Below are 27176 nucleotides of genomic sequence, written 5' to 3' on the forward strand. Positions count from 1 at the left end.
TCAATTTTAGCAGTGAACCCTATGCTTTTTGTAATATTTGTTCAGATGATGCCGAGCTCGATTTACTACTGGCAGATTTTTGTTTCGACACAATAATTTTCGTAGCTACTGAGTTTTCAATGGAGGATACAGCAATTAAATATGACTTCTATCCTCATATTCTTTCAACTGTTACTATCAGCTCCTGCGTATGTGATTTATGAAAAACTAAAACAACTCGTACTGTGTAAGTCATCTACCGGACCTTACAAGTTACCATCTACTGATTTTCTTCAATGCATAAAAACGAAGAAAGATTTGAAGGCTAGGCAGCTTTTACAGAAATTAAATGTAGGTACTAGACTACTTTAAGACTACAAAGCTGTGCTTTGACAGGTAATTATAATTTTCAGATCATAATTTTGGGATATTTCACATGAACACTAAACTTTTATTTATATTATTGTTTGCTTTTTCACCAAACTCAATCGATCGAAATACGACAATCCTTGATGGATTCCCATGATTTTCAACATTTTTTTAAGAAAAGTTTTTATAATAATTCAAGTTAGAGGTATCACTTCAATAAATTATTACATACTCAAGGAATTTTCTTAGTAAATTTTCGAAAATTCGAAAGTTTATCCAGTTCAAATTGAATCGCGATCATTACTATTTGGCTGCTCAAATAATGAATAAAAAAAAAAGTTTTTCCACACGCATCCCTGGTGGGGATCGAACCCACGACCTTTGGATTAGAAGTCCAACGCGCTATCCGCTGCGCTACAGGGACGATGACTATAGAAGTGAGTATATTTTATTTTATACATTTAGCCTTTCGAGTGTGAGTTACGAAATGTTAATGAAACGTTTCACAAAATAAAACTGAGTGTCTGAAAGGATATAAATGATTGATACAAAAACCTTTCATGCAATATCATTTCTTTGAAACATGCACTGTATTTCATCTCGTTTATTGACCGTTCTTTATTTCTCAGGGTGATTTTCTTTCAGTACTCTTACAGGCACAAGATTGAAAAAAAAAACATTGCTACATTTCAAGGTTTTTTTGTACCACAATAACATTATTTTCTCTTCGAATTCGTTTTTTTCATTTCAATTCACCATAGAAAAATAGTCTCAATGGATGTTTGAAGGTTGTTGACAATGTTTCGTAGTGAATTTCATCAGTTCGGACTTCCATTGCCTAATATGATATAAAATGATTTGAAATCCCTGAAAGAATATGTAACAAATAAAAAAGATTAGCTGAAAAAAACAATTTTATTAAGCAAAAAACTGAAATTACAATGAAATAACATACAAGCAACAATAAAAAAACAAAAAAATGACCTATTAACACGAGCTGAAAAAATTAAAAAATATTAACAAAAAAAGAAAATTGAAAGTATAAAATTAAAAGTATAAAATTAAAAGATTCCAAACCAAGTTACTTCACGACGTTTCGATTGTTAGTATCCACAATCGTCTTCGGGTGATAACTGATAACCCGAAGACGATTGTGGATACTTACTTGGATACTTTTCCGGAATCGGAAAATATCAATGGTCATTTTTCTAAACAATATTCGACTGATTGATCCCAAAGTTTAGACTAAAAAACACGCTTTTATAACATACGAAACTAAAAAATTTGAAATAAATATAGTTTAAAAAAACTTAAAAACACGCTTTTAAAGAACATCGAACTAAAAAGTAAAAAAAAAATTAAGTAAACCTAAGACAATAACGAACGAAATATACTAGTATTATTGTGAAAATAGCGTGGGCGCTTTGTGCCATATTTTTTTTATCAAGCTACCGTCGATTTTTTCACAATAATACTAGTATTTTTCATTCGTTATTGTTTTAAGTTTATTTAAAAAAATTGTTTTTTTATTTTTTAGTTTGATGTTTTTTAAAAGCGTGTTTTTTAGTTTTTTAAACTATATTTATTCTTGTCCAGTTTCAGTAACTAAGGATCATCGGTAATATGTTCCACTCAAAAAAACAAATTCAAGTTATTTTGTGAGGTTAGGATAGAATGGTGACCTTGCTTACTGCTAAATCCTTAGATTCTGAGAAATACGAAAGATATAGTTTTTTTTTATCATTTCTGATGATTTGAATATTTTCCAAAATACAAAATACCCCTATTCATAGGGGTATGTCCGTTTTAATTTTTTTGTATAATTAGTATAATTCGGACTTTTCTATGGAGTAAATTGAATACCTTGAAGATCGGACAAAAAAAAATTAAAAAAATAATAAAATGACAGTTGATAAAAATTAGATTTTACTTATAGTTTGTAGTAAACCCTCGCAGTGCAACAAATAATGAATATTCTTCAGTCTTCAGTTTTGAAAGGGTTAATCACTGTGAACAGTTTTGCTGTTGCTAATCCTCCTCATCATTCACGCTGGAAATCACTGACATTTACGGATATAATTTCTATTTCATGACTGAATTCATTATATCACCCAATAAGGACTTAAACCATCTGAAGACACTCAGGCTATAACCTTGGGGCAGCAAAAGCTGAATATAGCCAGGAGACTGATGATGTCAGAAAGGAAGATCGATTGCGAACTATGTGTTGAGCAATGTTCAACACATACGCAACACATAGCATTTGAAAATGGGTGTAAATGTTTTCCCGTTCACTTGTGCGAGCTAAGGAGTAACGAGATCTTACAATTTAAGGTTGGACTCCTACCACGTAAAGATACGCAACTAACACTTTTTGCTCCAGAGTTGGAATCAAAACAACATAGAAACTCATTATCTGACTACCATAGATTGGAGACTGACCTTCGCTCAACATAGCATTTGTTTAAAGAGCAGGTTGAATGTCACAGTGACTCAACTTTATGCTCTCATCAACGTTCACTTTCGTCAGCATAAACAACTAAATTTTTCTTCATTGTGCTATGTTGTAGCATTTCATCTTTTTTACTTCAGGCATCTGTTGACAGAACACGTTGTAGGATTCAAAATTAAATTATGAGGATATTGGTGAATAAATATTTCGTGGGGAATATTGACTATCATATTGCTATTGAGGACGTACGGTTGTAAAGTTATTTCTTCATCGTACACTACAGTCAGAAGTTATTGTTTATGATTAGGATAGCAGAAGGGTCTAAGATTATTTTTTTCTCAATATTTTCGAGCTGTTCATCTGTCTGTTTTTTCAACGGACAATTCAATATTGAAGGTAGAGGAAACAAAATATTTCTTTTCAAATGAAAGAAATTCTTTATTCGTGGAACTTTTGGATGTGCTGCTAGAGTGATTTTGTTAATTTTTAGTAGCTATAGGCTGTTAATTTTGTGTTGCTTTTAGATGTTGAATGCCCTTCTACCAATATTTCATATCATTATGTGTCACAGAAATTGCAATATTTGCTGATGATCCTTAAATAAATCTGGGAAAATCGAAGGAAGTTCGAATCTATTGCCTTGATTCAAACGCGACCGTATAATTTTGGAGGTATTGTGAAATATATCTTTAGCAACATAAATCTCCAGCCACAAAAGATAAATTCCTACCTGACTAGCAGATGTTTTTATTGTAACTGTACTACATGGCTGTGCATATGCATTATTATGGACAGTAGACCTTTTTATTGTCCCATGACTCTTAGGTCAACTGCGAAATAGGTAATGGGTTCATTTACACCAGTTTTCGTGTACCTGAATTATCTAACATTCTCATTGTAAAACCAAGGAAATGGGATATTTTTCAAAGTTAATATCATAGGTAAATGTACGAACCCGTGAGTATTAGTTTTCATATGAGTATCTGTAATGTTAATTAACCCTTTAATTATATACAGGCTGATTGACGGTGGATGGCACATTATATAGACGTTTCTGGTGAATCAGACATTGGATCACTTTGAAACCTCGTCCATTAAAAAGTAGTAGCAACTTTGATTTTTCAAATGGAACACCCCGTATATAATATGAATTTTGATATCTACTACAATCACTCGACTCTTGATATTTCCCTATACCTATCTGTTTCGTTTTCGAAATAATAATAATTTTTTTTTTTTACATTTTTTTAGACCCTGAAAAGATACATTCAGGTGAACGATTCGAAATTTTTTGGTAATTTTTTTGAAACAATAACTGAGTTTGTTTGAAGGTGGTTGTATTTCATCAGTTCGGACTTCCATTGTCTAATATAGATTCTTTCAGGGATTTCAAATCAATTTATATCATATTAGATAATGGAAGTCTGAACTGATGAAATAACTGAGTTGACGGGATGGTTCAGTGGAGAAGGAAACAAATCAGGAGTTACTTCTGATTTTTCTCTAATCCTTAATTTTTAATGATATTCAGTTAGCTATTCTGCTAAATGTTCATTATATTTTTGAAAAAATCGTTATTACTTTGCAGATAGGCTATGACAGATTCCTTTTTTATATCTTTTTCATATAAATTGGTAGAAGTATACAAATATCCATTTTTTCTCTTACAGTCAACTTCAAATAACCATCAATAACTTTGATTATCAGACCTCTGTATCTAGCTTGATCACTTTGATGAGACTCGAAAGCCTTGATATTGGTTCCTTCGAGTAGCTTTCAACCTCTGGTTCTCACATATCCTATCGTTTAGCCTTGCTAACGCTTCGCATTCACGTAGTAACTGTAGTGCGGTTCCTTCTTCTTCCTGGCGGAACCTGCATGGAGGTAATTCTGCCTGGCCCATAATAATCATATGTATTATGAGCCGACAACGCCCCTTCATAGTAGACCTGCCACTACTCTCACAACATTGCGGTTGTGGTTTAGCTTGTCTTCAGTTAATTTGGGTGAAGATTCCTTCAAGAAATTTTTCGCCTTCCTTATTCATTGAAGCTTGTTTCACAAATTTAGCGATTTGTCTTACATCCACGAATTGATGTCATTATACTTGTCCTTGCCAGCCCACAGAAGGGTTCTGGACCTATCATTGCCTTGAATGCACCTTCATGAGCTAAATCATCTTCTTCTCATTGCCCTTGTCCTTCATGCCCAGGTATACAGGCTAGGGTAACCCTTTTATGGAAACGTTGCTCATTGAGAGCCTAGACAGGTCCCTACAAGTCGCGAAATGACTTGATAGGAGCTGGGTGCCTTAATTGCTACCGTCTGTCGTAGAAAACACTGATGCATTCTATCCGAGGCTGAATGCGATTCTCGTCTTCGTTCTGCTCCCATTTATGCCTGCTTCTACTTTTCATTGGTTTTTTGAGCCGTCCGTATACCAAGTTCCCTCCGCTTTAATCGGTTGGCCGTTTTTCCAGTCCCCTACGTTTGGTGTGATAGTTTTGAAGGTTTTATAGGAATTTTACTGCGAGACTGTATTGTCCACTGGCATTCCCAGTTTTGGATCTGCTTTCAGTTCGTTATACAGTTTCAAGTTTTTTCCTGTGCGACTGACCGATCGTAGTTGGCCTCTGCAGCAGCCTGTATGTCACCATTCGGACTCCTGTCTGAATACTGATATATAGTGGTGGAAGGTCAAGCAGAACCTCAAGAGCTGCAGTTGGGGTCGTTCCTAATGCCACTTAGTAGCCTAGTCGTTCCAGATTGCTTTGTTCTTGACCGCCATATTATATTAGTTACTGATAATTCGAAATGTAACTTTCGTTCTCGGTACTAAACGCACATACCACTGATGATGTCTGCCGCAGTGGCAGATGAAACGTGTGGTACTTCAGGATCCATTCGACAACGGCCTACTAGCCTGGATTTTGTTCTTTTTGAACGGTGGAATAATTGATGCTTTTTCAAAAATTTCACTTTTCATTGATATTATCCTGTGATAATTTTAAACTTCTGTTTGGGCAAAAGGGGTTGTTGAGTCTCAATTTTCGCAAATACATATTGTGATAGTTTATAAATGAAAATCTAAATCTGTGTTTTTTCACTGTACAGACGGTTCAAAACAGAAAAGTCGTTTTCAATTTGTTTTTCTTGAGATATGACTAAGTTGATTCCATCCTGATACAATTTGGTAATATAACAATCAAGATGATCTAAGTTAACTGTTTATTCCAGAAATGTAACTATAGATTCTTTTTGCCCAAAGAGTAAAAAAATAAAATTGGGAGATTCACTTAACATTTCTTATTGAAGTAGGCTGCTTTTCCATACCGCACCAATCACATCCGGCCCTGGTAGGAACGAACCTGTGTTGTGTAGCAATTTTCTAGGTGCGCTCGCATTAAGGTGGCAATTATTCGGTTCATTTGATAAACGCATTTAATTATCGGGGGAAGAGTGCTGAGCGTTGGTCGCGATAGGAAACCATGTGCCATCCATCTCTCGACCGGTAATTACCGATATATAACTTGAACCGTAATAGAAACAAGAAGAACGCCGTCGTGGCACGTGACCGGAAATGCGCCGCCCATCATTATACTCACCGGCCACCTGGTACTCTCTGCTTTTCTTAGATAATGGCCCGGTTGACAAAGGCGGAACAGCCATATCTAACAAGGATTTCTTTTGGAGCACATTCATTTTTTCCAAGTTGGCTATTCTGTGTATTTGTCAATAGTGTCAGTTTTCATGTGTAGTTGATATTTGTATTGACTATTTTCGAGTTTCAGTTGCTGTTTGAAAGTCGTTTTCATTGTATTAATTCATCTTCCTAATCAATAAGAATTTTGTTTGGAGCACGTATTTTTCCAAGTTTGCTACTCTGAATTTATCATAAGTGACACTTGTCATATGTAGTTGAAGTTTGTGTTGTCCATTTTTGAGTTTTATTTGATGTTCTCATGACAAATACACAGGGAAGAAATATATATTCCCTAAATAGAATTCATATCCGATATGTTCATAATTTTCACTGGAAAGTTATCTGAGTCTCATTAGACACCATTTTTTGTACTTGTGATGCACTGTTTGGAACCTTTGGTGTAGTAATGAATATTACTGGAGTTTTTTCCCAACACCAAACCGTTATTTTAACACCTCGACGACGTGTTTTGATCACCAAGTAATCATCTTCAAGGGGAAGATCAAACTAAACAAAGTTATCCTTATGTGTACCATAGATACCTCTTCTAGGTACCTGCGTCTTAAGTGTCTTGAACTAATTTCACAAGTTAGCCTTATCTACTAGTCTTAAATTAATTTCACAATGTGTCCTTATGTAAATCTAATAATTAAAATATTATGTTAACAAGCTATATTGAATACTATTAAGTATTGGTCCGCCATGCTGACCCATTTCGAGACTCTCAGAGGCATCCAGACGCCTGCTGTTGCCAAGCTGTTCAACTAATCTCAATTAATTGAAGTCCATAATTCAAGTGTCTCAAGTTCTCCCCACATCCCACTTACCTAGTTCTTCGAAAATTTATTTCCAAAACAAGTCATACACCACAGAGCCCCCAGCAAATCCAAACGACAAAGTCGACAACTCGGAAAAGTACGGAACCCATGAAATCAAATGTAAGGACCGTGATGCAAAACACTACTGACAAGACAAAAAGATACACTAAAACAAGATACAAGGAGCAGCCAGCAAACCCAAAACATGGAAGATCCAAAAAATCAGCAGCCGCCCACCACACACCGCAAGAAAACCATTCAACAGACTTCAGTTCACCAAGATCAGCCAGAGAAGCTAACAACAACAGGCGTCCAGATGCCTACGAGAGCGCAGAAACAAGCAAACATAACAACACCATGTACAATAATGACGGACCAATACCTAATGGTTGTGGACAGACGGGAAGATCTGTTGAAGTGGGATATGGGAAGCACATGGTACACTTGAAGTATGAAGGACCCGAAGGGTCGGCAGTCGCTCATCGTATTTTGCAGCAGGGTCATTCCATGGACATCAGTTCATTGAATTTGTTAGATACGTTGGCAACAGCAGGCGTCTCGATGCCTGTGAGAGTGTTGAAATGGGTGAGCATTGTAGTGTTATGAGTGGCGATGGAGGACCAATACCTAATAGTATACTATATAGCTTGTTGAAATAATATTTTAATTATGAGATTTACCTGACTATTACATAAAGACACATTGTAAAATTAATTTAAGTCTAGTAGATAAGGCAATATTGTTGAATTAATTCAAAACACTTAAGACGTAGGTACCTAGAAAAGGTATACATCTATGGTATAAATAAGGATAACTTTGTAAGTATGTTTAGTTTGATCTTCCTCTTTGGTGTTGGGATAAAACTCCAGTAATATTCATTACTACACCAGAGATTCCAAAGAGTACATCTGTATAAAAACATTGATATAGCTTGAATCAGTGTTCCACATTTAGCGGTCGATTGAATACCAACTCAACCAGCTACCGTTCCCAGCATGAAAATTGACAATGAGTGTTTTGAAAACGCAAGTATGTCAATAAACTCGTGAAAGTTTGCGTTGGATGACTTTTCATTATTTTAAAAAAAGGCCTAACTTGACTAAACTGAATATGATCAGTTCTATCAATTTTTGGTAACGAGGCACTATCATAAATGACGTTTCATTCTATGTCTTCAGGTTGTGACAGTGAGATAGAAGCATTCCTGGTATGTCCTTGTGTATATACTTGGCCTGTTTCGAAATAACCTCTAATTCGATTGTTCTGGCCTTTTTTCTTAATGTCCTCTCACCTACCCCTGTTCTTTGAGGTCTTCTGGTTAATGTCATTGTATCGGCTTCTTTGTTAAAAATCACTTGATAAATGATGAGTTCTTTCTGAAATAGTATCATCGAGAGAATATGGCACTTCACTGTGCTTCTGCTTTGGAAATGTTCAATGTTATGTATAAAACTTCTGTTGCAATTTAGAATAATCTTCTATTTCTGTAATAGAGATGTGGAGCTTCAATTCATCTATTGTCGTATAACGAATTGTATAGATAATTTATGAATAATTACAAAAGGAATAGTTTGAGATTAGATACTTGAGGGATTCCCACTAGTAATTAGTGAAGACTGAATTGTTTCAATAAAAAATCAATCATAGTATTTCAATCAGTAATGTTCTGTGTCACCTGTGTAGTCTTTGTCTTGTATCACGTATCGGTGTACTTTCATTTCCATTCTTTTTATATTTTGAATCAATGGTAAATGTGAAAACTGACCTTTGGTTTATCAAAGTCGTTCCTCTTCAATGAAAGTGGAATATACAGTGACAGGCACATAATCAAATAAACGATAATTGAGTACCCAATTTCTTCAGAGAGAATTGAGGGTGAACTGAATATATTACGAAACTTTGGCAAAAACAATGTGGATTGTCATCAAAAGGAGAAATACTTCACTCCTAAATTGTGATCAAAAGATATTTTTTGCTGTTGCATCTGTGAATCATAAAAAATACCATCTGACGTCCGCCTAACGGTCCGATCTTGTTGATTGATATATTGTTGTATTCCTAATTACGTCGCAATGTCTGTCCAGGATTTATTCTCATCGCGATCGAAATAAGAGGCATCTGCTCGTTCTTCTTTATAGCCGAAACGAAAAGGAACGTGTTGCGACTGGTGTACCGAATACAATAGCCGAAAGGAGACCGGGTGCATTTTTGAAAAGTGTTGCTCCTATTGTGCCGATCGAAAAAAAATCTGTCTCGTCGGGCACGAACCAAACTCTAGAATATCCGAAAGACCAACACACCTGCCCCTCGAATCAAACGAAAAGGAAGTTGACCACCACCTGTCGACGATTTTACAGTCACAGTGGCGGGAGATACAGAAAACTGGCTGGACTTTCAAGAGACTCAGACTGAAGACTTGGGTAGCTCGTTGATTATTCGATCGTAGAGATTTTTTCCTAATGATAATAGTAGGAATAATAATGAACGGCTTTGCCGAAAAGAGGTTCAACTCAGTACACCTCGAACTCCACTTTTTGAGAACTTTTTCATTTGGAGAAATATGTTTATGTGAGAACGTTTTTAATCTCCAGCGATTCAAATTCAATGTGAATCGCACATTGTTATTTATCTTATGGCAATTCAGACACAGTAACCTTACAAGCTAATTTAGGTACACATGATATAAGCTAATAAAACAAAGTTTAAGATTTCACAATCAATTATCAAGTTGGTTAATATAATCTATCGACCCAGCAGAAAGTCTTCAGGTCTACCGTTGTAGGATCTTGTGGGACACTTCTCCGTGATGTGTTTCATCGTTTGATATTCTTCGCAGTGTATGGTGATGATTGTTTGCCCCATTTGTGCAGGAGGTATGCGCATCTGACATGTTGGTTTCTGATTCTGTTAAGTGTAGACCAGGTACTGCGTGGTAGGTCAAACCCTGGTGCTTTCGGGTAATACAGGGCGTATTGCTACCTTGTTGAGTAGTCCATTCTTGGGTCCATGCATTGGTCAGGTTGAACTCCTCTTGCATTGCTGCACTTGCCGTTTTAGTCTGTGGATTTATGGAGCGGAGACGATTGTGATTAGCGTTTTCAATGTCTTGATGTATTGACAGATTTCTATTTTCCATAATCTTTCTGTACTTTCGTGTGAGGGCGTTTATTCGTCGCAGCTTTGGAGACTGGATATGGCCTAGTACTGGGAGCCACTGAGTGGGGGTCGACTTAATGACACCAGCGATCATCCTCATGGTATTATTCAGTTGGACGTCCACCTTGTTTGCGTGCGGACTATTGAGCCAAACTGGGTCACAGTATTCAGCTGTCGAGAAGATAAGTCCCAGAGCGGCGCGGCGCAGCGTAGAAGCCGATACTCCCCAAGTGGTCCACATAGTTTCTGGATTATATTGTTCCTGGTTTTCAGCTTCTCGGCGGTTTTAGTTAGGTGTTCTTTAAATGATAGTGTTCTATCAAGAGTCCCTCCCAGGTATTTCGGTGTTTTGTTGGGAGTTAGTTTGGTACCATCAAATCTTATGTTGAGCTCTTCTTTCGCACAGACACCGCTCTCAGAGCGCCTTGATGATTTTCCTGCAGTACTTGTGTTTTGTCCTTGAAAAAAAATTTGGGTCGGTCGGGCCCTTTGCCATCATCAATAACATACACCATTTCACACCGTCAGGTAAGTGAACGTTGTGTATGAAAATTGTATGCCCTGGAAAGACCCAATGAGCCGAGAATGGCTGCTATTTACATATGTCCGATCAATATTTCTGTCATAGTCGTTATAATGTTGAGGTTAGAGGGCCGGCATGGCATCATTCCACCAATAACCCCAATGATGAAAACAACCACTTCACCATAGGTATCTGAGTAGATTCTGCGGAGTTTATTAGTTTTTTTTTTCTGATCTTATTCGCTTCATTCGAAACTGAAAATTCCGCGACGAATATCTTCTTCCTTTGATGTTCGAAAAGGACTACGTCAGAATTGTTTCAGCCTATGTGTGAGGAATACATGGTTCCTATAAATTCGACACTTCTTATACCCCACAAGTTATTCAATATCACTCGGATCACAAGCAACACTATATTGTTGGAATACCGTAAGTAGCAACAAAGCACTTGTAGGACCTACAATAAATGCATTATGGTCTCAGGTGTCTGGATACCCATCACGTGACTAAGTAAGACTAAGAAGGTGTATAAGACGCCATTCTGGCAGGTCATGACATGTCTCTCAGATTCTTTCTTCAGTCCTCTCCAATTTGGCCATACTGGCCTGGAAGGTAATTAAGTTGCTGACTCTCTTGCAAAGGAGGGTGCTGCAAGCAGCTTCACCGGACCATAACCTGTCATTGGCATCGCTTTGGCATCGCATTGAACACCTGGATGGCAAGAAGATTTATGGACTTTCGGCAGAATCTTCCCAGGATTGGCTCACTCCAAGGCGTTCATCCACCCTTCGAAGCTTGATACCAAACAGTTGTTGGACTACAGTAGGGAGAAACTACGATGTCTAACAAGCCTTCTTACTGGTCATTGTCATTTGAATCATCATATGCAGAGACTCGGACTGTCGGAAGACAGTGTGTATCGCCCCTTTTTGGAAAATGATGAAACAGCAGAGCACATACTTTGTGCCTGCTCCGCTGGGGACCGAATCAGGTTTTTAGAGTTCGGCAGAGCCGTACTCTTACCATCTGACCTGAAAGACTACTCACCATACAAACTAATCGACTTTGTTAAGAAGCAGGGTTTATTTGGTCAAGTGTGAATAGGTGTGAGACACAATAAACCCTTGCGGGTTGCGGTGGAGGTTCGAATAGACCCACTCACTTTGGACGTAACCTAACCTCTCCAATTGATATAATCAAAGGTCGGATGCTGTGATAAGTAAAGTTGTTGACGAAAATCCCATGCATTGCCTTATCATTGTGTAGGCGCAGTTATGGCAACTTTGTTCGAAAGCTAAACATCAACGGCTTAGATATGGTTACAGACTATGCAGAAAAGGGGATTGGAACTAATTTTACAGGCTCCATCCAGTACCACTATGCCATGCAGACACTCCTGTTATCGTTGGAATATAAACGGTGGAATATATTATTCGGAATGCAACTCTAATGGAGATGCATTAATTTTCATGACTTCATGTCGCGTTAGTACAACTCTTCCCGAGTCCACTCCACTACTATAGAAGGGTTGAGTAAGATCAGATCGATAAGCATATTTATAGCATCAATTTCGTTATTTCTCGTCAGTACCGATCGCCAGATCTGTCGGAGTTTGTGATGATACTTGCCGTGAAAAAGGTTATTTACTGAGGTTACCTCCAGTGAATATATAAAGTATTTCAATCCTAGCGTAGTTCGAAACTTTCTGAAGATAAATTCGACAGCCTAAGTACTTTCGCTTAGCTCTTACCCCTCATGAAATTAGTAGAGCCCTTGTGAGCTTGAGAAACGTTGCTGATCCAAGCCCAGATGGTCTAAACACTTAATTCTATTGTAATTAAAATCATCTTTCTGTACAATGGCATACCCCCAGTGATGTTTATTTCCGATGTACTTATAGGTCTCCAGGAAGAGAAACGTGTGTTCTTGAATATATTAATGTTGCTTCAATTCTTTATTTAATTATTCGTTACTGTAATGAGTTGGCTAGGGTTATTAACGTCCACCAATTTCCTGAATTGCCCTTGTTTCATTACTAACCAAGCGACTGGCTGAATGACTGCACGCCCAATTCTGAAAAAGCTCATGAAGTGTAGAAATACTCAGGATGTACTTTACGCCCGTACCTTTGCTTTCTTTCATCTAAGGGGTCTTTCTCAGTGGACTTCAAAAATCTTGAACGTCTCATGAACCTGCAAAAATCTGTATCATATGAGAATCATTTAACGCTAGTTGAATCTGTTCAACTTTTTTTCCACCTTTCAAATCCAGCTTCGATAATTCAGACCTTCAGAAAGAATTCACCATTTCCCTCGACATTTCAATGTTTTTTTTTTAACAGAAATATTGTTATTTTGATTTCCTTTTGGGATCTTGATACAAAAAAAAGTGGGACACTTCCAAAGAAAGGAAAGAAGCAATCAATTTCAAAACAGTAATTATATACAGAAATGTGTAGATCATCCAAAAAGTATCTTTCAGACACAAACTGAAAATAAAGCTGTCTCAAAACAGCTACTTTCATATGAATTATACACTGAATTATACAAAAACACTTTTCTCTATTCTGTTATTCCAAACATTCGTTATGGAATTGAATCAGATATCATTCACAGGATTCCTACACAATATAAACTACGAGGGTTGCCTTTTATATTTCGGGATTAGGGAATAAAAACAAATATCAATCATCGAAAATCACTTTATTGTTTTTCAAAATATTCCCCATGAATATCTATACACTTTTGCATGCGTTTGAACCAATTGTCGAAGCACTTTTGCTACTCTGATTGAGGTATCTCCAAAACATGCATTTTGAATGCAGCAACCGCTTCTTCAGGTGTCGAAAAACGTTGACCTCCCAGTTTGTTTTTTACGTGCGGGAATAAAAAGAAATCATTCGGTGCCAAGTCAGGACTATATACGGCGGATGACTCTTCAAATCGATGTTTTGGGTGCCCAAAAATGCAGTTGTTTGAGCCGATATGTGAGAGCTCGCATTGTCGTAGTGAAGAGTGATCCGTCTTCGGTGGTGAGTTTTCCTGATTTCTTGGAAGAAAACTGGCAAACAAATGGTTGTGTTCCACTCAGAATTGACTGTTCTGCGTTGTTCTAGTGGTACGGTTGCGACAAGTCCAGTTTTTCCGAAAAAACAGGCGACCATTTGCTTGGAAGTGCTTAATGCGCGAACAACTTTTGTTGGATTTGGATCATCTTGAAACATCCATACTGTTGACTGATGTTTACTTTCGGGCTCATATGCATAAATCCACGATTCATCACCTGTCATGATGCCATAGACATGTTTAGAAGCACCGCGATCGTATTTTTTGAGCATTCCCTTCAACCAATCGACACGAGTCTATTTGAGCGATTGACAAATTGTGTGGGATCCAACGCGAACAAATTTTTTTGACAGTCAAATGTTTATGCAATATTGAATGTATGCTGGTCCCACTAATGCCTAAGGTTGTCTCAATCCCACGATAGGTCACTTAACGATCTTGCAGTATCAATTTGCGCACAGCATCAATGGTTTTCGGAACAACTGATTTTGGACGATCTCAAATTCGTCTTGGAGTGAACTACGACCACGATTGAATTCACCATACCATCGATAAACACTGGTCCTTGATTGAGCTTCATCGCCAAACATTGAATTGAGTTCGTTCATTTACTGTTGCTGATTTAATCCACGTCGAAAGTTGTAAAAAATAATCGCACGAAAATGTTCACGATTAATTTCCATTTATGGGCCGAGATGAATCTTTTAAGTTACTGTAAACAACACAAATAGCGCGCGTAAGTCAAAACGTTCTGGGTACGTATGAGCTCAAAAATATCCAACTTTACCATAGAGCTAGCTGTCAGTTTCCAGATTGCAACACTAGGGTTGCCAAATCCCTAAACATGAAAGGCAACCCTCGTATATCCATCCAATAAACGAAGTAACCCAAACAAAGATGGATGTGTGATCAAATCATGATCACCACGCATATTGGCATCTATTAGGTAAAATTAACAAGCCTCTTTAGGCTGGCCAATCAGATTTAAAATTGCTGATGCGGCTGAAGAAACTATTAATTTTTGTTGCTACACTCCACCTAACACTCCACCAACCGCATATTATTAAAAAAAATAATTTCAATCGTTCCCTAGTGCGACTCTGTACTAACAGCCTTCTCTGGGAGATTACGTGCAATATGCATGATAATATTTTGGAGCACTCTGTTGCTTGGATGGACAGAGTATAGTAAATGAAAGAGGTAAAATTTCACGCACTTGGAACACTTTCATCCTCACTGGTAGACATCCGATGTTTCGCCATAAGACACTTGCCTCATCGGCTCTACAAAAATGGATAACATGATGAAAAAAAACACACAATTCATTCATAAAATTACGACTTTCTGTTACCGAATGAGTTTAATTTACTCATGTCATCGATGACATCGTAATGATATTCATTTGCTCATTTGATTGAATCCCAGCCAAAGGAATCTTGTCTAAACTGAAAGGGATATATTTTTCGGAGAGGTTGATTTTTTGAGTTTTGGCTTTCTTCTCCATTTTTTGTTTTACATTTTGCATTGCTGAATGGAAAGTCGGAGCTTTCTCACTTCTCTCTGCGGTTCTATTTCAATGATTTCGATTGGAACTAACCCAACTTTTCTGTAATGTATACCGATTCCTTCATTAAACCATACGACGAGGAGCGGTATTCTCATTATTTGTGTACTAAGAAGCCATCAATGGAGGTAACCATTATAGTTTCGAAGAATGCGTACGTTATGGAATATATTAGAATAAATTACCAATAGCAAAGCAACGTGATGAAATTTCAGAACGTTCAAGATGAATGTACGGTTGAGGCTTCCTGTAAAGTGGAATTTCCGGTTGGACGAATATGATCATCTGCTATTTGCTTCTAACTGTGTTTCTCAACAAACTGGATGGTATTCTTCAAGATAATTCCTGGAAGCAATAGAAATAACTTGAAATATCGCTCATTGCATGCCAATCTTACCGTTTTGAAACTGATAACCATTATTTGGTTCAGCGAAGATGTATTAAGGCATCATCCAGAGTGAAATTGAAAAACGTCTTTTTTTTCATTTAAATTTGTATAAAAGATACAGAGAAAGTCCTGCGGAACAAGAAAGAGGACAACCAAGTATTAAAATATCCATCTACATAATTGCTTTCATATAGTTCAGATAACAATCATAACTATAGTCTATTTCAAAAGAGTGTAGAGTAATAAATCATGAAGTGTCATAAAATTTGCCTGAATTTCGTTGTCGTCCATGGGCGTAGGCAAATCTTAGGATTATTAAACTTAATAATTAAAGTAAATTAAAAATTACAGACATAGATAATAATAAAAGGCCATTTTTGGGAAGTAATTTGGTCTAAAACTAAGTACCTACATGTATTTAGGTAAGTAAAATTTCTTAAAAAAAGATTAAGATTAATTTTAGTGGTTCTTGTAAACTTATTTAATATGCAATTTGGGTTCATATACTTGAGCATGATTTCTCAAAAAAGGGTTAACACTTAGTTCCGAGGTGCCATGTCATTATAATAATCCCTTTTTGACCCTGCCCACCAATCATGCAATACCTATTAAACCCAGGTAATTAAGAAAAAGGGTTTAAATATATTGTAATGGTGTCTTAAACATTCGAGTTATAATAGTAATTGTTACTACACCAATTAAACGTACAGTGATATTGTGATATAGAAATAGTGAAAAAGTTATAAAATGGGGACATTTACTCCAAAGAAAAGAAGTGTAAAAAATTCTCCGCTATCTGTTTGCGAAAAAGTTATAATTTTAAATGTATATGATTGCATAAAACACGATCACCCTAGTTTGTCTGTGCAAGAAAGTGTTGAGCGATGTGCCCGAATGACTGGAATTGGACAGTCCACGATTTTTAAATTATTGCGAGAAAGAAAGATATCAGGCCAGGTAAGTCCATGCAAGAGAAAATCAGGAAGACCAATAAAAATCTTAGATGAAGACACCAAATGTGACATTCGAAGAAAAGTTCATTCGTTTTATTTTAAAAAGGAAATACCCACTCTTGAAAAAATATTTATCGAGATAAGCCAAGATAACGATATTCCTTTGATATCCAGAAAACTTTTATGGAAAACTTTAAAAAGTATGAATTTTGCCTGGGAAAAGCACAATCGAAAGGCACTATTACTGGAAAGTGATGAAATTGTTTGCTGGAGACGAAAATATTTGACAACTATAAAGCAGTACCGCAGAGAGCAAAAGAAAATTTTTTATCTTGATGAGACGTGGATAAACGAAGGTTATATAGTCAAAAAAATGTGGCAAGATAAAAATATAACAAGTTCTCGCCAAGCTTTCATAGAAGGCCTTTCGACGGGTATTAAAGTGCCTTCGGGAAAAGGGAAGAGGCTTATAATTGCTCACATTGGAAGCGAAGACGGATTTTTAAAAGAAGGTTTGTTAAGCTTTGAGTCGTGCCGGACGGGAGATTATCATGAGGACATGAATTCGGATGTCTTCGAAGACTACTTCGGGGAAATGTTAAAATTTCTTTCAGCTGATTCGGTCGTGGTTATGGATAATGCAAGCTACCATTCAAGGCGCTTAGAGAAGGTACCAACTTCAGCTTGGAGAAAGCAAGAAATTATTAACTGGCTGTCAAATAAAGGTATTCAGTTTGAGACGAATTCAGTAAAGAAGGAACTACTAGCCATAGTAAAACAACATAAATCTCGCTTCATGAAATATGCCGTAGAAGATGTAGCAGAAAAGTATAAAGTAACTGTGCTGCGCCTACCGCCATATCATTGCGAATTAAATCCTATAGAACTTATATGGGCACAAGTTAAAGGATATGTTGCAAGGCACAATACCACATTTAAAATGAAAGATGTCAAGGTATTGTTTGATCAAGCCATTATGGAAATCACATCAGAAAACTGGCAAAAAGCAATCCAGCATGTTTTAAAAGAGGAAGATAAAATGTGGGAACTGGACAACTTGGTCGATCAGGTGGTTGACCCTATAATTATAACACCAGGGGATGATGACAGTTCTTCGGATGAAGACTATACTGATGTAGAATAATTCAATTGAATTGTAAATATACTGTAGCGGGATAAGCAATCTGGACAGAGACCAGTGTATCAGTGACAGTGACACTTTTGCTTAGGTTAGGGTTTAGAATTAAGGGTAGTCTGAATAATTATTTTCTCGGAAGGTTCTCGAAAATTGTACCTAGTAATCTCTAGAACATTCAATTAGGGTATAAATAGAGTGTTGTTAAACGTTAAGGGAAGTTCACAATTTTAGTATTGTTCAAGTGTCAAATTGTAATAACGTATCCAGTAAAGTTCTTGTCGTTTTTGTGAATAAATTGATTTAAAGTCCCCACAAGTGTTTCAATACGTAAAGTTCGTTCGTGTGTGTTTGTGAGTATTTCCCGATTTCGGTTCGTATATATTTTATTGTTACATTTTATATTTTTTTAATAACACTGTTCTGCTGTATTAAATTTTTATTTCCTTTAATATAATTTTTATGAATGCATATTCTTTTGGCAATTATCCCACTAGCGCGCCTCTGGCTCAGTATTTATCCGTCGATAACAATGGACAAATCCCTTAAAACAGGGTGATACCTACCTGCCCTTTATGAAACGACATAATTTTGCAATGCGGACTAGGGAAGTGACAGAATTTATTGACGGATCACCCTGTAGCGCTTTTGAATACTTAATGAGATTTTATTACTCTACACTCTTTTGAAATAGACTATAGACAAAAATATTGCCATTTTCATTGGGAAAAATGAACATTTTCTTCCAGAGATACCCAGATTTTATCCAGGGTGTGATGAGTAATAAAGTACTTGAACCCTATTTTATTGAAGGTGATTTAGGTAACTGGAGAAAAATATGCAGAAATAATATCAGAAATGTTGGTAGATAGAGGTGTAATTGAAAGATTTCTCAGGACTGCCGAATTGAATACATTTTTATTTGTGCTGATGATCGTAAAGTGTAGTATGCACTACAACTTCAACTTCAATAGATTTCTTTCAGGAAGAAAGAGAAAATGATATGGGAAACATAAGAGAAGACGAAAGAAAATCTATCAGGATTTTAGAACTTGCAATTCCATTTAAGTTTTTTTAGGATTTTTTTTACGAATAATTGAACGAAATATGTTTTACTTTCGTTACTATCAGAGTATTTGATGTATCAAATAAGAGGTCTGTCGATCCCATAGATGGCGTTTTCGTCATCGAATTAAAGATTAAAAATATGTAATTTGGCGGTATCCTCATTACATAATGACGGGGAAGTAGCTCCTGATTGATTGGGAAATATTTAACAAATCAAGGGCAGTCGATTACCTAGTTTTTCATTCAGTTTGAGACTTGTAGAGGTTCATGACTTTCTTCAATGCAAAAACCATTATAAAAAATTTGTTACAAGGTAATGGACACTAGTGCCGATTCAATCGAAGGTTATATTGACGTATCTCTATTTTAGTGGGAATTAACTGGACGATGCCAGTACAATTAATTCTATTTCAATAAATTTAATCAATAAATCATTTTTAATTTTTTTGAACGTTTTTAATTGAGTATTTCTTTTCAGTTATCAGTAGTAAGTAATGCTGCAAATTCTCATAATATTCTGAAGTTGTTTATATGAAAAAATAGAGTTGTGATAAAAGTTTATTATATCTCGAAGTGGAGTGTAGTAGATGCAGAAAAACTGAAAGTCGTCTCCACAATTTAATATCACCCTCAGATGTTAGAACGGTAAAACCATCAATCAGTACATGTTTCGAACCTATATAGGTTCATCATCCGCAAATTATTAAAAAGGCCTACAATAAAAGAAGAACAACAAAACAATAGTTAATACAATGAAATATAAAATTACTTACATGTAGAAGAGAATTTTATAATGGAGAAAAGACAATTATCACATGTTACCAATGAATAATTGGCAACAATGACATGTTAATAGTAATGAAAATTTTATATTTCGTAGATAATTTGAAGAAAGTTTATAACATCCTAGCTATAAATGACTGAACTATGGGAGGCTTAGAGCCTTTACACACATTAATTATAATGAAAGAGATCCGAACTGAATTGGATAAGAAAGGAGAATCAACTGTCAAAAATAATGAAATGAATTTTCTAAAATACAAATCATGAAATTGTAAAACAACAACAAAAATTAATTGGCGCTCCGGGGCGACTTCATTGGTTCCATTGGCGCATTTGCTTTTTCAGCTGCAGGAGACATGGAACAGCGACGAGAGACCTGCAAACACAGAACACAGCAGAAGAAAGGCCACAACATATATATCAACTCGTGTTCTGAACAAACAGATCATATACCATCTATACATACCATCTTGTTACGATAATTTGTAACAGATTGGTACTTAATCTTTATATCCTCCCATAAATCAGGCGGTTGTACAATGTCTTGTTCAGAACCAAATTGTTCCGCTCAGTATGTTGGACAAAGTAGTGGGAAAATTAAAACGAAAGTTCTTGAACATGTTAAACTAATTGATAATTTCAGAAATCTACACTCTAATCACATTCTTAATTACGATCACAGTTTTGCTATTGATTCTGATTTAGGTATTTTACATGTTTGCCAAAAAGGCACTTTACTCAATTCACTTGAAATTTTTGAAATAAATAAATCTGTTGTTAATAACTCCAATGTTATCTCTCTTAATGGAGAAGTACAAAAAGTTTTTCAATTTCCTTAATTTCAATTATACTTCCCCTGCCTTGATCTTCCATAAACCCTTATTTATTTCGTTGGTATGGTTGTACAGTTGTTTGGTGGTCTGCTCCAGTTGTTTGATACCTGTTCTTCATTCCTTGTATGGGCGATAGATGTCTTGCATGGTGGTGCTTATCGGGACAATTGTTCCTCCCAAGTAAACTCATAGGATTACTTTTAGAAATTATCGTAACAAGCTGGCATGTATAGATGGTATATGATCTGTTTGCTCAGAACATGAGTTGATATGTATGTGGTGGTCCTTCTTCTGTCGTGTTCTGTGTTTGCAGGTCTCTTGTTACTGTTCAATGTCATTTCGACTTGATTTCTTCATATATTTTTGACAGTTGATTCTCCTTTCTCATCTAGTTCAGTTCGGATCTCTTTCATTAGAATTCGTTTTCGCCTGGGATTTTTTGATTTTGATGTTAATTAGTGGGTATGAAGGCTCCAAGTCTCCAATATTTCAGTCATTCATAGCTAGGATGTTATAACTTCCTTCATATTGCTGAATATAAAGTTTTCATTACTATTAACATGTCATTGTGACTAATTATTCATTGGTAACATGTGATAATTTTCTTTTCTCTTTTATGAAATTTTCTTCTCCACGTAAGTATTTTTATATTTCATTGTATTAACTATTGTTATGATGTTCTTCTTTTATTGTAGGACTTTTAAATAATTTGCGGATCATGAGCCTATATAGGTTCGAAACATGTACTGATTGATGGTTTTATCGTTCTAACATTTGAGGGTGATATTAAATTGTGAAGACGACTTTGAGGTTTTCTGCTTCTGTAGCTTATATATAAAAATAATTCGTAATGTTTGCTTATGTTTCCAGACACTCGAAGATTACCCACCTTTTCTTTCTAGATATTCCTCTATATCAGACATGCATTTATAATCAATGAATTTGTCGATAACGATTAATTTTAATTACCAACTCAAAGGTTGTCATAAAAGCACAAAAACTGAATATCAATGAAGGATCTGGTGCAGATAGATTGTTGCCATGCTATCAATCAAATCTTGCTCAGATTCTATTGAAATTACAGCGGTAAGCAATGAGTGAACGTGTTTCATAAATCTGTGCAAAAACATTACTTTGATACTCGAGGACAAGAGAAATTACGAAAATCAGTTACGAACCGCAAACTGATAATTGCCTGAAGATGATTATGGTGGTGGGGTAATTTCACGATGTGACATATCGGTTCTTATATGAATAAATGTTGCCTATTTCACAGGTTTTTCCAAATTTTTCTACAAATATAAACGCAAGAGAAGTTTTTTATTTGAAATCGTTTTGTTTTCACACTTACTTGAGGTTCAATGATCAACCAATCCACGAAACTTCGTTGAAACCTGTTTTTCCGTACCCCCCTACGTACGACAACTATAAAGTGTCGAAACTTGTGCAAGCTAAGGTCTAACGAGGTCTTACCTTTCAAAGTGTGATTCCTAACACTGGTTGGACGATATTAAGTAAAAATTGATCGTTTGTCCTTGCGGTTCGAACTACCGGTTCGCACATGGGTTAAATGACTGAGTGGAGCTGACCACCCAAGTCAACCCACCAGGCTACCGCCCTTCCCAAACTTCTTTGCTCTTCCTTTTTGCCACCACTTGTTTCATAGCAATAGCATTTACGCATTTCTGTCTTGAATAATCACAACCTGTTTCATACGACAAAATCTCAATCAATTCTAAATCATTTAATGGGAGTCGTATGTGCTTTGCCATTTCATCGTCTTTCAAATTGACACAGTATACCAGATTCTCCGACAGTTCCACTTTTTTGTACGATGATTAAGATGAAGTAAGATGAAGACCTAACGTTGTTAAACAACGTAGGTCATCCCTGTTACAATTTTTGGCTACATTATTCTGTTCCACAAAGTAATCTGAATACTCCTGATAGAATATGCACAGCTGGCTACAGTAACTAGACGCCATTAGCATCATGTGCTGGTGACTTTTTTCCAAAAAGCAATGCTATATCAACACACGAGATAGTCTTTCATCCGTTTTTCTTCAAACTAACAAATTTATAGACCTTTAGTCCATTCTCAGACTAATATTAATTTCATCGATTAGAAGGACAACAATTCTTTCTTTTGGTATTTATTAGTGATGAAGAACATTTAGGTAATTGTCATTTTTGTAAACAGTATTATTTCTATTGATACTGGATTTGAAAAAAAATGTTACGAAATATACTAATAGTTCGTCGGGTAAGATAAATAAAGTATAGTACATTAAATGATTGATGATGCAGCATATCTATTTTTTTGTGAATTTGATCCAATACTTATGCAAATTTGAAAAGAATGAAGGTACTGCATTTTCACTAAATTTGGAGCTCTCAGCAAAACAGTTTGAATACATTCATCTGGCAAAGACAGTGGACTACATTTAATGACATCTTCACCAAAAATGAAATATACACACCACCAAATTAGCAGACGTAGTTCAGTTTTCCTAGGTATAGTTGGCACCTAGTGCTTTCTCATTTCTGCATCCTTTGGGAAATGAAAAACTGACATATATTAGTTCTCAGAAGTGTAATTTGTTTACATTTACATCCAGTAACCTAACAACAAATTTTAGTCTAAAATCAAAATGAATACCAAATGATTCACCACTTTACACTTCATATTATGACATATTCACTCAAAACTCAGTTGAACAACTTTTAAATATCTTTCAAACTCATATAGTATCGATAACAAAGGTGTGAAACTACAGACAATAGTAATTTACGTTAAACTCCGAAAAATACTGTTTTTTGGACAAGCAGACAAAGATCTATGGGCAGTAGGCGAGCCCCGGAAGTCTGCGATTCCGAAATAACTGTTTTTGAACGTGTTGCGTGCACTATTTCGGCAACCGTGTAGAATAACAAATCCACGAGAACATTTATTTCTAGAACAAAATTTCGAACATTTTAATTATTTTTGTATTGAATATCGAAATTCAAGCAGATGATAGGTATTACTATTTTGACAGAATCAACGAACTTAGGCGTGCGCAGCGTTATAGAACAGTGCTTTCAAAAAATTGTTCTACAGCGCCATCTAGTGGCGAGTTACAGAATAATTGATAGCCTAAAAACCTTCTCTATGAAAAATTACTTATACATGTCAAGTTTCATCACGATCGATTATGTAGAAGTTTATCACTTACCAACCGTCCAACTAACAAACATCCATTTTTATATAGTAGATTTATATTTTTATTACTATTTATATGATAATTCGAGTGATTGAAGAAATATTTAAATGACTTTTGTTGAAGTCACAACAAAAAGGCACAGTTTCATCTAAAAATTTTTGAATGGTCAATTTTAATTTCATTTGTGAGTGAATTGTCTATATATCCTTCGGCGACATTGGTAGACTTCCAGCCACTCTGACTCTTCAAATTTGTGATGTCTCCACCACTATCAGCAAATAACGTCGCTGAAGTCCGACGAATGTTAAATGGTCTCTGTAATTTTTAGGATTTGGTAAATTTAAAATTTCTGCGATTTTTAACCAGGATTCCTAAATCTGGATACCAACAGGCTGAATAGAATTTTTTTTTGTAAGTCACGAATAATCTGTTATTTGGAGTATGGGATGGGCGTAAAGATGAATAGTGCCTTTACAACAGCAGGTTTTCTTGCCTAATTACATCAAAATTTCATCCAATATGTGTTTTGGTATATGGTTTTTTCACAAGCGACAGTAGTCCATAGTTCATTGGATCAATTGACACTTTTGTTAGTTCTTCCCGTCTACACCCACCGGCTAACCCAATTATTTGTTGCTACTTGAAAATAAAGCTTGCTGAAAATAAAACAATAGCAATGTTTTTTTTTAAATTAGCATTAGATATGTTTCATTATTGGCTTACCCAATGAATGTGTTTATCTGCTCGCTATGGAAGACTTCTGATTTCTTTACTCTATAATCAACATTCTTCCTTTAAAATATGCGATAGTCTTTGGGAAAGTGGCTATGTATACATTTTTCTTTACTAAAATGGCACTTTTCAACATAGAGTAAATGCTCCAGGAGGTAGAGGATTTGACAGTTACAGATTCTTGCGCCAAGTGAACCAAAATTACATCTGTAATAATTTTGCATTTCTTCATATCCATTAATTTCAAGAACAAATGATAAACACCAATAATTGTGCTGTAGCAGCTGCTATTTTCCATAATTTATTGCGATAATTACGAACAAAAACCATACAAACTTTCAAAAATCAAAATGTCATCTAATCTAATGTCAAATAGCTTTCAGACGTTATCAAAATCATACCCACAAAGATTTTTATATTTACATGTATGTATATTCTCATGTATGCGGGACGAAAGTGCCTCATAACTTACTTTTCCTCTCGGTAACCTAGCGACGAATTGTTTATCAGACTGTCTATTACAACTTATAATAAGTGACGACAGTTGAATTTGTAATGTGATTGAAAAAAGCTACATCAACGAAAAAATCGAACTTTTCATCCCGCAGTGAGAAACAAATAGTATACGTACCACGAGTGAAAAGTACGGCATTCTCGTACTTTTCTTCCTAGGTGTGTAATATACTATAGTTTTTCATTAATATCAACCTGACTTTCAAAACATCAACAGTTATGCCGTTTCTCTTCAACCACTGAAGTCGGCTGTTGCTTGTGTTGTTCTTTTATATTTTGGTTTCACCGCATTTTGACACATTTCAGTTTAGGTTTTCAACTTTGTATAACAACATTTTCATGGAAAAAAAAGGATTGGGCTTTCTGATTCTCCATCTTTATACGAAAATGTAAGAACTTAAATAGAAAAAAAGAAGCAATTAATTTCGAAATAACTCTTCACTAATATGTGTAGATCCTGCATAGAAGTTGCGTTTAGATACAAACTAAAAAAACATTCTTTCCGAAACAACTACTTTCACATGAACTGAACGAAAAAAGTACTTTTTTAAATCACTTTCATTCATATGAAAGAGGTATACAATTTCACCAACATGCAACGCTGTCACCCTCGATGGCGGACATCAATGATTCGGAATAGGACACTTGTCTTATTGCAATTCAGCACTAATCTGGATAAATTTCACTAGTTCGGACTTCCATTGTCTACTATAAAAAATGATTTGAAATCCCTGAAACAAGTAAAAAAGAATAATTAAAAAAGAATAGTTGAAAATAACAATTATATTAAGCAACAATAAACCTGAAATGAAATGATAGTGAAATAACCTACAAGTAAAAATATAATAATTGAATAAATAAAAATTAAAGGAATGAAAAAAGAAAATAATAAAAAATAAAAAAGTGTAGAGATTCCAAGTCACGTTAGTTCACGACGTTTCGATTGTTGGTATCTACAATCGTCTTCGGGTGTCATCACCAGTCATCACCCGTCATCACCCGAAGACGATTGTAGATACCAACAATCGAAACGTCGTGAACTAACGTGACTTGGAATCTCTACACTTTTTTATTTTTTATTATTTTCTTTTTTCATTCCTTCAATTTTTATTTATTCAATTATTATATTTTTACTTGTAGGTTATTTCACTATCATTTCATTTCAGGTTTATTGTTGCTTAATATAATTGTTATTTTCAACTATTCTTTTTAATTATTCTTTTTGCTTGTTTCAGGGATTTCAAATCATTTTATATAATAGACAATGGAAGTCCGAACTAGTGAAATTCATCACGAAACATTGTCAATCACCTTCAAATAATCTGGATAACATCACATTTTTGTATAAAGAAGTTGAAAGCCAGAACATTTCTTTTCCAAAAACTGATCTCTCCTAAAATATACCCCTTTCAATTTGAACATTTTCAAAATCAGAATTCAATAGTTACATGTACTTCTGATGCCTTTACATACCACCAATGACTAAAACCACCTCGTCAAATCAACAAAGCATCACAAATGCGTTCCACGTTATGATGCACATGCACCTGCAGATTAACATTAAACTTACAAGAGCACGAACTGCAATTAGAATCTCTAAATTGACTAAAAAAAATATTGAAAACAGCTAGTCAACAACAAGCGCGGACGCATATTTAAACATTCCATTATGCCTTATGCAAACATCTTCTATGTGTACTCTTCTCAGTTCCCGAAATTCGAAACATTTTTCTGTAGAAAGTCTGTTTACAGAAGAAATTCCACTGGTAATACCTCTTATATGACCGAAGTCGATTCATAACGTTATTGAGGAAATGAGGTAATCTCATTCATAAAGTTGTTTCGCGCTTCATTCATTGTTATTATAATACAGAAAACGCTTATAATGTGGCAACTTGTAGAAGAGTCTCCATTTGAACGATAGATGTTTCTTTTGTTTA

At 35.5% G+C, this 27176-nt stretch overlaps 1 protein-coding gene, 1 long non-coding RNA gene and 1 other non-coding gene across 5 annotated transcripts in view; 1 reads left to right on the top strand and 2 right to left on the bottom strand.

Moving 5' to 3' along the window:
- LOC111507417 (serine/threonine-protein phosphatase 4 regulatory subunit 1) overlaps positions 1 to 27176 on the top strand; it is a 369931-nt gene that overhangs the window by 153860 nt on the left and 188895 nt on the right. The window lies entirely within an intron of this gene.
- TRNAR-UCU (transfer RNA arginine (anticodon UCU)) lies at positions 700 to 772 on the bottom strand. The gene has a single exon. It is a non-coding gene; the product is annotated as a tRNA-Arg (tRNA).
- LOC111509064 (uncharacterized) lies at positions 24080 to 25295 on the bottom strand. The gene is made up of 2 exons (XR_002722596.2): positions 24715 to 25295; positions 24080 to 24647 (listed from the first exon to the last, which is right to left on the bottom strand). It is a non-coding gene; the product is annotated as an uncharacterized lncRNA (long non-coding RNA).

The sequence above is a fragment of the Leptinotarsa decemlineata genome, unplaced genomic scaffold, assembly GCF_025532065.1.
Source record: "Leptinotarsa decemlineata unplaced genomic scaffold, Ldec_3_MD MMD2_P_RNA_scaffold_11, whole genome shotgun sequence".
Taxonomy (NCBI): domain Eukaryota; kingdom Metazoa; phylum Arthropoda; class Insecta; order Coleoptera; family Chrysomelidae; genus Leptinotarsa; species Leptinotarsa decemlineata.